The 14,918-nt window shown below is 22.2% G+C and overlaps 1 long non-coding RNA gene across 2 annotated transcripts; it reads right to left on the reverse strand.

The window, feature by feature from the left end:
• Positions 1–1,496: 1,496 nt before the first annotated feature.
• LOC127282311 (uncharacterized) lies at positions 1,497–14,155 on the reverse strand. Of its 2 annotated transcripts, none has more exons than XR_007843192.1 (3): positions 13,830–14,155; positions 2,780–3,029; positions 1,497–2,008 (listed from the first exon to the last, which is right to left on the reverse strand). It is a non-coding gene; the product is annotated as an uncharacterized LOC127282311 (long non-coding RNA). The 2 variants fall into 2 exon arrangements; XR_007843193.1 differs by lacking the exon at positions 2,780–3,029 and adding an exon at positions 3,549–3,798.
• Positions 14,156–14,918: the final 763 nt, after the last annotated feature.

Below are 14,918 nucleotides of genomic sequence, written 5' to 3' on the forward strand. Positions count from 1 at the left end.
TAATAACCTATAATATTGTGTCTAATTTTAAGTGTCATTAAAATCAAATGTTTTTAACTTAATAATTTTAACATTTCCTAATTTAAAACGAAACATCTTCTATTATATTAAGTTAACAAATTTCGAAAAACGACACCGACCCCGTGACCTCGACACCGTCCTTGAAAAATCTATTTTCAATTATTTTCAAATAAATCAGAATACTTTGCATATATGCTGTTAGAAAATCTTACAAACTATTTTTATGTAACATCTTTTTTCAATTTTAACCCGAAAAAGGGTTATTTTGCAATTTTTTAAGAATTTTTTGATTTTTTCAATTTTTTATTATTTATTGTTGTTTTTTCAATTTTTAGTTAGTAACCTATAATATTGTGTCTAATTTTAAGTGTCATTAAAATCAAATGTTTTTAACGTAATAATTTTAACATTTCTTAATTTAAAACGAAACATCTTCTATTATATTAAGTTAACAAATTTCGAAAAACGACACCGACCCCGTGACCTCGACACCGTCCTTGAAAAATCTATTTTCAATTATTTTCAAATAAATCAAAATACTTTGCATATATGCTGTTAGAAAATCTTACAAACTATTTTTATGTAACATCTTTTTTCAATTTTAACCCGAAAAAGGGTTATTTTGCAATTTTTTAAGAATTTTTTAATTTTTTCAATTTTTTATTATTATTTTTTATTATTTATTGTTGTTTTTTCAATTTTTAGTTAGTAACCTATAATATTGTGTCTAATTTTAAGTGTCATTAAAATCAAATGTTTTTAACTTAATAATTTTAACATTTCTTAATTTAAAACGAAACATCTTCTATTATATTAAGTTAACAAATTTCGAAAAACGACACCGACCCCGTGACCTCGACACCGTCCTTGAAAAATCTATTTTCAATTATTTTCAAATAAATCAAAATACTTTGCATATATGCTGTTAGAAAATCTTACAAACTATTTTTATGTAACATCTTTTTTCAATTTTAACCCGAAAAAGGGTTATTTTTCGATTTTAACCCGAAAAAGGGTTATTTTGCAATTTTTTAAGAATTTTTTGATTTTTTCAATTTTTTATTATTTATTGTTGTTTTTTCAATTTTTAGTTAGTAACCTATAATATTGTGTCTAATTTTAAGTGTCATTAAAATCAAATGTTTTTAACTTAATAATTTTAACATTTCTTAATTTAAAACGAAACATCTTCTATTATATTAAGTTAACAAATTTCGAAAAACGACACCGACCCCGTGACCTCGACACCGTCCTTGAAAAATCTATTTTCAATTATTTTCAAATAAATCAAAATACTTTGCATATATGCTGTTAGAAAATCTTACAAACTATTTTTATGTAACATCTTTTTTCAATTTTAACCCAAAAAAGGGTCATTTTGCAATTTTTTAAGAATTTTTTAATTTTTTCAATTTTTTATTATTATTTTTTATTATTTATTGTTGTTTTTTCAATTTTTAGTTAGTAACCTATAATATTGTGTCTAATTTTAAGTGTCATTAAAATCAAATGTTTTTAACTTAATAATTTTAACATTTCTTAATTTAAAACGAAACATCTTCTATTATATTAAGTTAACAAATTTCGAAAAACGACACCGACCCCGTGACCTCGACACCGTCCTTGAAAAATCTATTTTCAATTATTTTCAAATAAATCAAAATACTTTGCATATATGCTGTTAGAAAATCTTACAAACTATTTTTATGTAACATCTTTTTTCAATTTTAACCCGAAAAAGGGTTATTTTGCAATTTTTTAAGAATTTTTTGATTTTTTCAATTTTTTATTATTATTTTTTATTATTTATTGTTGTTTTTTCAATTTTTAGTTAGTAACCTATAATATTGTGTCTAATTTTAAGTGTCATTAAAATCAAATGTTTTTAACTTAATAATTTTAACATTTCTTAATTTAAAACGAAACATCTTCTATTATATTAAGTTAACAAATTTCGAAAAACGACACCGACCCCGTGACCTCGACACTGTCCTTGAAAAATCTATTTTCAATTATTTACAAATAAATCAAAATACTTTGCATATATGCTGTTAGAAAATCTTACAAACTATTTTTATGTAACATCTTTTTTCAATTTTAAACCGCAAAAGGGTTATTTTTCGATTTTAACCCGAAAAAGGGTTATTTTGCAATTTTTTAAGAATTTTTTTGATTTTTTCAATTTTTTATTATTATTTTTTATTATTTATTGTTGTTTTTTCAATTTTTAGTTAGTAACCTATAATATTGTGTCTAATTTTAAGTGTCATTAAAATCAAATGTTTTTAACTTAATAATTTTAACATTTCTTAATTTAAAACGAAACATCTTCTATTATATTAAGTTAACAAATTTCGAAAAACGACACCGACCCCGTGACCTCGACACCGTCCTTGAAAAATCTATTTTCAATTATTTTCAAATAAATCAAAATACTTTGCATATATGCTGTTAGAAAGTCTTACAAACTATTTTTATGTAACATTTTTTTTCAATTTTAACCCAAAAAAGGGTCATTTTGCAATTTTTTAAGAATTTTTTAATTTTTTCAATTTTTTATTATTATTTTTTATTATTTATTGTTGTTTTTTCAATTTTTAGTTAGTAACCTATAATATTGTGTCTAATTTTAAGTGTCATTAAAATCAAATGTTTTTAACTTAATAATTTTAACATTTCTTAATTTAAAACGAAACATCTTCTATTATATTAAGTTAACAAATTTCGAAAAACGACACCGACCCCGTGACCTCGACACCGTCCTTGAAAAATCTATTTTCAATTATTTTCAAATAAATCAAAATACTTTGCATATATGCTGTTAGAAAATCTTACAAACTATTTTTATGTAACATCTTTTTTCAATTTTAACCCGAAAAAGGGTTATTTTTCGATTTTAACCCGAAAAAGGGTTATTTTGCAATTTTTTAAGAATTTTTTGATTTTTTCAATTTTTTATTATTATTTTTTATTATTTATTGTTGTTTTTTCAATTTTTAGTTAGTAACCTATAATATTGTGTCTAATTTTAAGTGTCATTAAAATCAAATGTTTTTAACTTAATAATTTTAACATTTCTTAATTTAAAACGAAACATCTTCTATTATATTAAGTTAACAAATTTCGAAAAACGACACCGACCCCGTGACCTCGACACCGTCCTTGAAAAATCTATTTTCAATTATTTTCAAATAAATCAAAATACTTTGCATATATGCTGTTAGAAAGTCTTACAAACTATTTTTATGTAACATTTTTTTTCAATTTTAACCCAAAAAAGGGTCATTTTGCAATTTTTTAAGAATTTTTTAATTTTTTCAATTTTTTATTATTATTTTTTATTATTTATTGTTGTTTTTTCAATTTTTAGTTAGTAACCTATAATATTGTGTCTAATTTTAAGTGTCATTAAAATCAAATGTTTTTAACTTAATAATTTTAACATTTCTTAATTTAAAACGAAACATCTTCTATTATATTAAGTTAACAAATTTCGAAAAACGACACCGACCCCGTGACCTCGACACCGTCCTTGAAAAATCTATTTTCAATTATTTTCAAATAAATCAAAATACTTTGCATATATGCTGTTAGAAAATCTTACAAACTATTTTTATGTAACATCTTTTTTCAATTTTAAACCGAAAAAGGGTTATTTTTCGATTTTAACCCGAAAAAGGGTTATTTTGCAATTTTTTAAGAATTTTTTGATTTTTTCAATTTTTTATTATTATTTTTTATTATTTATTGTTGTTTTTTCAATTTTTAGTTAGTAACCTATAATATTGTGTCTAATTTTAAGTGTCATTAAAATCAAATGTTTTTAACTTAATAATTTTAACATTTCTTAATTTAAAACGAAACATCTTCTATTATATTAAGTTAACAAATTTCGAAAAACGACACCGACCCCGTGACCTCGACACCGTCCTTGAAAAATCTATTTTCAATTATTTTCAAATAAATCAAAATACTTTGCATATATGCTGTTAGAAAGTCTTACAAACTATTTTTATGTAACATTTTTTTTCAATTTTAACCCAAAAAAGGGTCATTTTGCAATTTTTTAAGAATTTTTTAATTTTTTCAATTTTTTATTATTATTTTTTATTATTTATTGTTGTTTTTTCAATTTTTAGTTAGTAACCTATAATATTGTGTCTAATTTTAAGTGTCATTAAAATCAAATGTTTTTAACTTAATAATTTTAACATTTCTTAATTTAAAACGAAACATCTTCTATTATATTAAGTTAACAAATTTCGAAAAACGACACCGACCCCGTGACCTCGACACCGTCCTTGAAAAATCTATTTTCAATTATTTTCAAATAAATCAAAATACTTTGCATATATGCTGTTAGAAAATCTTACAAACTATTTTTATGTAACATCTTTTTTCAATTTTAAACCGAAAAAGGGTTATTTTTCGATTTTAACCGAAAAGGGTTATTTTGCAATTTTTTAAGAATTTTTTGATTTTTTCAATTTTTTATTATTATTTTTTATTATTTATTGTTGTTTTTTCAATTTTTAGTTAGTAACCTATAATATTGTGTCTAATTTTAAGTGTCATTAAAATCAAATGTTTTTAACTTAATAATTTTAACATTTCTTAATTTAAAACGAAACATCTGCTATTATATTAAGTTAACAAATTTCGAAAAACGACACCGACCCCGTGACCTCGACACCGTCCTTGAAAAATCTATTTTCAATTATTTTCAAATAAATCAAAATACTTTGCATATATGCTGTTAGAAAGTCTTACAAACTATTTTTATGTAACATTTTTTTTCAATTTTAACCCAAAAAAGGGTCATCTTGCAATTTTTTAAGAATTTTTTAATTTTTTCAATTTTTTATTATTATTTTTTATTATTAATTGTTGTTTTTTCAATTTTTAGTTAGTAACCTATAATATTGTGTCTAATTTTAAGTGTCATTAAAATCAAATGTTTTTAACTTAATAATTTTAACATTTCTTAATTTAAAACGAAATGTCTTCTATTATATTAAGTTAACAAATTTCGAAAAACGACACCGACCCCGTGACCTCGACACCGTCCTTGAAAAATCTATTTTCAATTATTTTCAAATAAATCAAATTACTTTGCATATATGCTGTTAGAAAATCTTAAAAACTATTTTTATGTAACATTTTTTTTTCAATTTTAACCCGAAAAAGGGTAATTTTTTAATTGTAACCCGAAAAAGGGTTATTTTGCAATTTTAACCCGAAAAAGGGTTATTTTGCAATTTTAACCCGAAAAAGGGTTATTTTGCAATTTTTAAGAATGTTTTGATTTTTTCAATTTTTTATTATTATTTTTTATTAATTATTGTTGTTTTTTCTATTTTTAGTTAATAACCTATAATATTGTGTCTAATTTTAAGTGTCATTAAAATCAAATGTTTTTAACTTAATAATTTTAACATTTCTTAATTTAAAACGAAACATCTTCTATTATATTAAGTTAACAAATTTCGAAAAACGACACCGACCCCGTGACCTCGACACCGTCCTTGACAAATCTATTTTCAATTATTTTCAAATAAATCAAAATACTTTGCATATATGCTGCTAGAAAATTTTACAAACTATTTTTATGTAACATCTTTTTTCAATTTCAACCCGAAAAAGGGTTATTTTGCAATTTTTTAAGAATTTTTTGATTTTTTCAATTTTTTATTATTATTTTTTATTATTTATTGTTGTTTTTGCAATTTTTAGTTAGTAACCTATAATATTGTGTCTAATTTTAAGTGTCATTAAAATCAAATGTTTTTAACTTAATAATTTTAACATTTCTTAATTTAAAACGAAACATCTTCTATTATATTAAGTTAACAAATTTCGAAAAACGACACCGACCCCGTGACCTCGACACCGTCCTTGAAAAATCTATTTTCAATTATTTTCAAATAAATCAAAATACTTTGCATATATGCTGTTAGAAAGTCTTACAAACTATTTTTATGTAACATTTTTTTTCAATTTTAACCCAAAAAAGGGTCATTTTGCAATTTTTTAAGTAGTTTTTAATTTTTTCAATTTTTTATTATTATTTTTTATTATTTATTGTTGTTTTTTCAATTTTTAGTTAGTAACCTATAATATTGTGTCTAATTTTAAGTGTCATTAAAATCAAATGTTTTTAACTTAATAATTTTAACATTTCTTAATTTAAAACGAAATGTCTTCTATTATATTAAGTTAACAAATTTCGAAAAACGACACCGACCCCGTGACCTCGACACCGTCCTTGACAAATCTATTTTCAATTATTTTCAAATAAATCAAAATACTTTGCATATATGCTGCTAGAAAATTTTACAAACTATTTTTATGTAACATCTTTTTTCAATTTCAACCCGAAAAAGGGTTATTTTGCAATTTTTTAAGAATTTTTTGATTTTTTCAATTTTTTATTATTTATTGTTGTTTTTTCAATTTTTAGTTAGTAACCTATAATATTGTGTCTAATTTTAAGTGTCATTAAAATCAAATGTTTTTAACTTAATAATTTTAACATTTCTTAATTTAAAACGAAATGTCTTCTATTATATTAAGTTAACAAATTTCGAAAAACGACACCGACCCCGTGACCTCGACACCGTCCTTGAAAAATCTATTTTCAATTATTTTCAAATAAATCAAATTACTTTGCATATATGCTGTTAGAAAATCTTAAAAACTATTTTTATGTAACATTTTTTTTTCAATTTTAACCCGAAAAAGGGTAATTTTTTAATTGTAACCCGAAAAAGGGTTATTTTGCAATTTTAACCCGAAAAAGGGTTATTTTGCAATTTTTAAGAATGTTTTGATTTTTTCAATTTTTTATTATTATTTTTTATTAATTATTGTTGTTTTTTCAATTTTTAGTTAATAACCTATAATATTGTGTCTAATTTTAAGTGTCATTAAAATCAAATGTTTTTAACTTAATAATTTTAACATTTCTTAATTTAAAACGAAACATCTTCTATTATATTAAGTTAACAAATTTCGAATAACGACACCGACCCCGTGACCTCGACACCGTCCTTGAAAAATCTATTTTCAATTATTTTCAAATAAATCAAATTACTTTGCATATATGCTGTTAGAAAATCTTAAAAACTATTTTTATGTAACATTTTTTTTTCAATTTTAACCCGAAAAAGGGTAATTTTTTAATTGTAACCCGAAAAAGGGTTATTTTGCAATTTTAACCCGAAAAAGGGTTATTTTGCAATTTTTAAGAATGTTTTGATTTTTTCAATTTTTTATTATTATTTTTTATTAATTATTGTTGTTTTTTCAATTTTTAGTTAATAACCTATAATATTGTGTCTAATTTTAAGTGTCATTAAAATCAAATGTTTTTAACTTAATAATTTTAACATTTCTTAATTTAAAACGAAATGTCTTCTATTATATTAAGTTAACAAATTTCGAAAAACGACACCGACCCCGTGCAGAGTTGCCAATGACCCTACCTAAACGCTACTGCGCTTGCGCTACAACAACTCTCTTATAGGTCGAAAAAAGCGCGCTTATATAAAATGCTTAATAATAAGAAAACGTTAATAGAGCAATATAAAACTATTTTCACTATTGAATTTATTTTTTTTTTGTTAATTATATGGCTTCTTAATAAAAAAATATTAATTTACTTAATGTACTTCAGTATGTAAAAATAATAATAATTATAATATTAATAATTTTATTATATTTATATCATTATTGTTATTATTTTTTATAAAATATATAATCTATTATTATTATTATCAATTTAATATTTATTAATTAATTATGTAATATATTATTTATTTTTATTATATTATCATTAAATTGTTATTAATTAATTATCAATGATATATACATAGATATTTTTTGAAAATTTTAGCGAAATTTTTTTGTACTTTTTTATATAAGGAAAATTTGAATTGGGGAAAAAGTAGAAAAAAAATTCGATTTATTTTTTTGAAATATATAGATGTAATACATTCATAGATATTTAATAATAATTTATTGAAAATAATGATAATAATAATAAATATTATATTGATGATAATAATAATAGATTATGAATATTTTATTTAAAAAATAATTACAATAATGATATAAATATAATAAAATTATTATTATTATTATTATATACTTAAGTATATTAAGGAAATTAGTTTTATTTTTATTAGGAAGCAATATAATTAAAAAAAATTTAATAGTGAAAATATTTTTATATTGCTTTATTAAAGTTTTCTTATTTTTAAGCATTTTATATAAGCGCGCTTTTTTCGACCTATAAGAGAGTTGTCTTAGCGCAAGCGCAGTAGCGTTTAGGTAGGGTCATTGGCAACTCTGACCCCGTGACCTCGACACCGTCCTTGAAAAATCTATTTTTAATTATTTTCAAATAAATCAAATTACTTTGCATATATGCTGTTAGAAAATCTTAAAAACTATTTTTATGTAACATTTTTTTTTCAATTTTAACCCGAAAAAGGGTAATTTTTTAATTGTAACCCGAAAAAGGGTTATTTTGCAATTTTAACCCGAAAAAGGGTTATTTTGCAATTTTTAAGAATGTTTTGATTTTTTCATTTTTTTATTATTATTTTTTATTAATTATTGTTGTTTTTTCAATTTTTAGTTAATAACCTATAATATTGTGTCTATTTTTAAGTGTCATTAAAATCAAATGTTTTTAACTTAATAATTTTAACATTTCTTAATTTAAAACGAAACATCTTCTATTATATTAAGTTAACAAATTTCGAAAAACGACACCGACCCCGTGACCTCGACACCGTCCTTGAAAAATTTATTTTCAATTATTTTCGGGGCGGTTCAAATACTACACAATTAAATTCTACATCGTTAAAACCCTACACGTCAAACTCTACACAGTTAAATTGCACACCGTTAAACCTTATACAATTTATTTTTTAAATTCTACACACTTAATGTGTACAATGTTAAACTCTACACAAATTTATTTTGTAGTGAAAAATTAATTTCTTTAAATTCAACACGGTTAAATACTACAACGTTAAACTCTACATATATTTCTTTTGTAATAAAAAATTAATTTTCTTAAATTTAACACAGTTAAATTCCACATCGTTAAATTCTACACATATTTATTTTGTAATGAAAAATTAATTGCATAAAATTCTACACAGTTAAATTGTTCACCGTTAAACTCTCCATAAATTTATTTTGTATTATAAAATAAAATTTGTTTAACTCTACACAGTTAAGTTGCATATTGTTAAACTCTACAAAAACTAATATTATAATATAAAATTAATTTTAATAAATTCTACACCGTTAAATTGCACACCGCCAAACTCTTCATAAATTGATTTTATAATAGAAAATAAAATTGATTAAATTCTACACAGTTAAATTGCTCACTGTTAAATACTAAAGAATTTATTTTTTAAATTCTGCACAGTTAAATTCCACCTCGTTAAATTCTACACAGATTTATTCTCTAATGAAAAATTAATTGCAAAAAATTCTACACAGTTAAATTGTTCACCGTTAAACTGTCCACAAATTTATTTAATAATAGAAAATAAAATTTGTTGAACTCTTCACAGTTAAATTAAACACACTTAAACTCTACACACACTAATCTTATAATATAAAATTAATTTTATTAAATTCTACACAATTAAATTACACACCGTTAAACTCTTCACAAAATTTAATTTAAAAAAAATAAAAATTTATTAAACTGTACCCCGTTAAATTGCACATTGCTAAACTCTAAACGATTTAGTTTTTAAATTCTAAACAATTAAATGCTACAATGTAAAATTCTACACAAATATATTTCGCAATTAAAAATTAATTTCGTTAAATTCTACATAGTTAATTTCCACACTGTTAAACCATACACAAATTATTTTTTAATTGTACACAATTAAATTGTACAATGTTAAACTCTACGCAAATTTATTTCATAACAAAAAATAAGTTTTGTTTAATTCTGCACAGTTAAATTGCACACCGTTAAACCATATACAATGTATTTTTTAAATTCTATACATTTCAATTGTACAATGTTAAACTCTGCACCAATTTATTCTTTAGTGAAAAATTAATTTTGTTAAATTCTACTCTGTTTAACTCTAAACTGTTAAATTCTACACAAATTTATTTTGTAAATGAAAAATTAATTTTGTTGAATTCTACACAGATAAATTCCACACCGTTAAACTCTTCACAAAATTTAATTTTAAAAAAATATAAAATTTATTGAACTCTACACAGCTAAATTGCACATTGTTAAACTCTAAACAATTTAGTTTTTAAATTCTACATAATTAAATGCTACAATGTAAAATTCTACACAAATTTATTTCGCAATTAAAAATTAATTTTGTTAAATTCTACATAGTTAATATCCACGCAACGTTAAACATCAGACAAATTATTTCTTAAATTGTACACAATTAAATTGTACAATGTTAAACTCTACGCAAATTTATTTAAAAAAAAAAAAAAATACCGCCATTTCGAATTTTGAAAAACTAACATTAGATTCGTAATCAGCAACCCCGAAAACCTCCCAATAATCAGGTTGCAAGAAAATGCATCCAAATTTTTAAATAATCATCCGCCATATTGGATCCGCCATTTTAAATATTGAAAATCTGATATCAGATTCGTAATCAGCGACCCAAAAAACCCCCGAGTAACAATTTTCTTGAAATGGCGGATTTTTTTTTTTTTAAATAAATTTGCGTAGAGTTTAACATTGTACAATTTAATTGTGTACAATTTAAGAAATAATTTGTCTGATGTTTAACGTTGCGTGGATATTAACTATGTAGAATTTAACAAAATTAATTTTTAATTGCGAAATAAATTTGTGTAGAATTTTACATTGTAGCATTTAATTATGTAGAATTTAAAAACTAAATTGTTTAGAGTTTAACAATGTGCAATTTAGCTGTGTAGAGTTCAATAAATTTTATATTTTTTTAAAATTAAATTTTGTGAAGAGTTTAACGGTGTGGAATTTATCTGTGTAGAATTCAACAAAATTAATTTTTCATTTACAAAATAAATTTGTGTAGAATTTAACAGTTTAGAGTTAAACAGAGTAGAATTTAACAAAATTAATTTTTCACTAAAGAATAAATTGGTGCAGAGTTTAACATTGTACAATTGAAATGTATAGAATTTAAAAAATACATTGTATATGGTTTAACGGTGTGCAATTTAACTGTGCAGAATTAAACAAAACTTATTTTTTGTTATGAAATAAATTTGCGTAGAGTTTAACATTGTACAATTTAATTGTGTACAATTAAAAAATAATTTGTGTATGGTTTAACAGTGTGGAAATTAACTATGTAGAATTTAACGAAATTAATTTTTAATTGCGAAATATATTTGTGTAGAATTTTACATTGTAGCATTTAATTGTTTAGAATTTAAAAACTAAATCGTTTAGAGTTTAGCAATGTGCAATTTAACGGGGTACAGTTTAATAAATTTTTATTTTTTTTAAATTAAATTTTGTGAAGAGTTTAACGGTGTGTAATTTAATTGTGTAGAATTTAATAAAATTAATTTTATATTATAAGATTAGTGTGTGTAGAGTTTAAGTGTGTTTAATTTAACTGTGAAGAGTTCAACAAATTTTATTTTCTATTATTAAATAAATTTGTGGACAGTTTAACGGTGAACAATTTAACTGTGTAGAATTTTATGCAATTAATTTTTCATTAGAGAATAAATCTGTGTAGAATTTAACGAGGTGGAATTTAACTGTGCAGAATTTAAAAAATAAATTCTTTAGTATTTAACAGTGAGCAATTTAACTGTGTAGAATTTAATCAATTTTATTTTCTATTATAAAATCAATTTATGAAGAGTTTGGCGGTGTGCAATTTAACGGTGTAGAATTTATTAAAATTAATTTTATATTATAATATTAGTTTTTGTAGAGTTTAACAATATGCAACTTAACTGTGTAGAATTAAACAAATTTTATTTTATAATACAAAATAAATTTATGGAGAGTTTAACGGTGAACAATTTAACTGTGTAGAATTTTATGCAATTAATTTTTCATTACAAAATAAATATGTGTAGAATTTAACGATGTGGAATTTAACTGTGTTAAATTTAAGAAAATTAATTTTTTATTACAAAAGAAATATATGTAGAGTTTAACGTTGTGGTATTTAACCGTGTTGAATTTAAAGAAATTAATTTTTCACTACAAAATAAATTTGTGTAGAGTTTAACATTGTACACATTAAGTGTGTAGAATTTAAAAAATAAATTGTATAAGGTTTAACGGTGTGCAATTTAACTGTGTAGAGTTTGACGTGTAGGGTTTTAACGATGTAGAATTTAATTGTGTAGTATTTGAACCGCCCCATTATTTTCAAATAAATCAAAATACTTTGCATATATGCTGCTAGAAAATCTTACAAACTATTTTTATGTAACATCTTTTTTCAATTTTAACCCGAAAAAGGGTTATTTTGCAATTTTTTAAGAATTTTTTGATTTTTTCAATTTTTTATTATTTATTGTTGTTTTTTCAATTTTTAGTTAGTAACCTATAATATTGTGTCTCATTTTAAGTGTCATTAAAATCAAATGTTTTTAACTTAATAATTTTAACATTTCCTAATTTAAAACGAAACATCTTCTATTATATTAAGTTAACAAATTTCGAAAAACGACACCGACCCCGTGACCTCGACACCGTCCTAGAAAAATCTATTTTCAATTATTTTCAAATAAATCAAAATACTTTGCATATATGCTGTTAGAAAATCTTACAAACTATTTTTATGTAACATCTTTTTTCAATTTTAACCCGAAAAAGGGTTATTTTTCGATTTTAACCCGAAAAAGGGTTATTTTGCAATTTTTTAAGAATTTTTTGATTTTTTCAATTTTTTATTATTATTTTTTATTATTTATTGTTGTTTTTGCAATTTTTAGTTAGTAACCTATAATATTGTGTCTAATTTTAAGTGTCATTAAAATCAAATGTTTTTAACTTAATAATTTTAACATTTCTTAATTTAAAACGAAACATCTTCTATTATATTAAGTTAACAAATTTCGAAAAACGACACCGACCCCGTGACCTCGACACCGTCCTTGAAAAATCTATTTTCAATTATTTTCAAATAAATCAAAATACTTTGCATATATGCTGTTAGAAAGTCTTACAAACTATTTTTCTGTAACATTTTTTTTCAATTTTAACCCAAAAAAGGGTCATTTTGCAATTTTTTAAGAATATTTTAATTTTTTCAATTTTTTATTATTATTTTTTATTATTTATTGTTGTTTTTTCAATTTTTAGTTAGTAACCTATAATATTGTGTCTAATTTTAAGTGTCATTAAAATCAAATGTTTTTAACTTAATAATTTTAACATTTCTTAATTTAAAACGAAATGTCTTCTATTATATTAAGTTAACAAATTTCGAAAAACGACACCGACCCCGTGACCTCGACACCGTCCTTGAAAAATCTATTTTCAATTATTTTCAAATAAATCAAATTACTTTGCATATATGCTGTTAGAAAATCTTAAAAACTATTTTTATGTAACATTTTTTTTTCAATTTTAACCCGAAAAAGGGTAATTTTTTAATTTTAACCCGAAAAAGGGTAATTTTTTAATTGTAACCCGAAAAAGGGTTATTTTGCAATTTTAACACGAAAAAGGGTTATTTTGCAATTTTTTAAGAATATTTTGATTTTTTCAATTTTTTATTATTATTTTTTATTATTTATTGTTGTTTTTTCAATTTTTAGTTAATAACCTATAATATTGTGTCTAATTTTAAGTGTCATTAAAATCAAATGTTTTTAACTTAATAATTTTAACATTTCCTAATTTAAAACGAAACATCTTCTATTATATTAAGTTAACAAATTTCGAAAAACGACACCGACCCCGTGACCTCGACACCGTCCTTGAAAAATCTATTTTCAATTATTTTCAAATAAATCAAAATACTTTGCATATATGCTGTTAGAAAATCTTACAAACTATTTTTATGTAACATCTTTTTTCAATTTTAACCCGAAAAAGGGTTATTTTTCGATTTTAACCCGAAAAAGGGTTATTTTGCAATTTTTTAAGAATTTTTTGATTTTTTCAATTTTTTATTATTATATTTTATTATTTATTGTTGTTTTTGCAATTTTTAGTTAGTAACCTATAATATTGTGTCTAATTTTAAGTGTCATTAAAATCAAATGTTTTTAACTTAATAATTTTAACATTTCTTAATTTAAAACGAAATGTCTTCTATTATATTAAGTTAACAAATTTTTAAAAACGACACCGACCCCGTGACCTCGACACCGTCCTTGAAAAATCTATTTTCAATTATTTTCAAATAAATCAAATTACTTTGCATATATGCTGTTAGAAAATCTTAAAAACTATTTTTATGTAACATTTTTTTTCAATTTTAACCCGAAAAAGGGTAATTTTTTAATTTTAACCCGAAAAAGGGTAATTTTTTAATTGTAACCCGAAAAAGGGTTATTTTGCAATTTTAACACGAAAAAGGGTTATTTTGCAATTTTTTAAGAATATTTTGATTTTTTCAATTTTTTATTATTATTTTTTATTATTTATTGTTGTTTTTTCAATTTTTAGTTAGTAACTTATAATATTGTGTCTCATTTTAAGTGTCATTAAAATCAAATGTTTTTAACTTAATAATTTTAACATTTCCTAATTTATAACGAAACATCTTCTATTATATTAAGTTAACAAATTTCGAAAAACGACACCGACCCCGTGACCTCGACACCGTCCTTGAAAAATCTATTTTCAATTATTTTCAAATAAATCAAAATACTTTGCATATATGCTGTTAGAAAGTCTTACAATCTAT

The sequence above is a fragment of the Leptopilina boulardi genome, unplaced genomic scaffold, assembly GCF_019393585.1.
Source record: "Leptopilina boulardi isolate dan_hultmark-lab unplaced genomic scaffold, ZJU_Lbou_2.1 LbouV2_296, whole genome shotgun sequence".
Lineage (NCBI taxonomy): Eukaryota > Metazoa > Arthropoda > Insecta > Hymenoptera > Figitidae > Leptopilina > Leptopilina boulardi.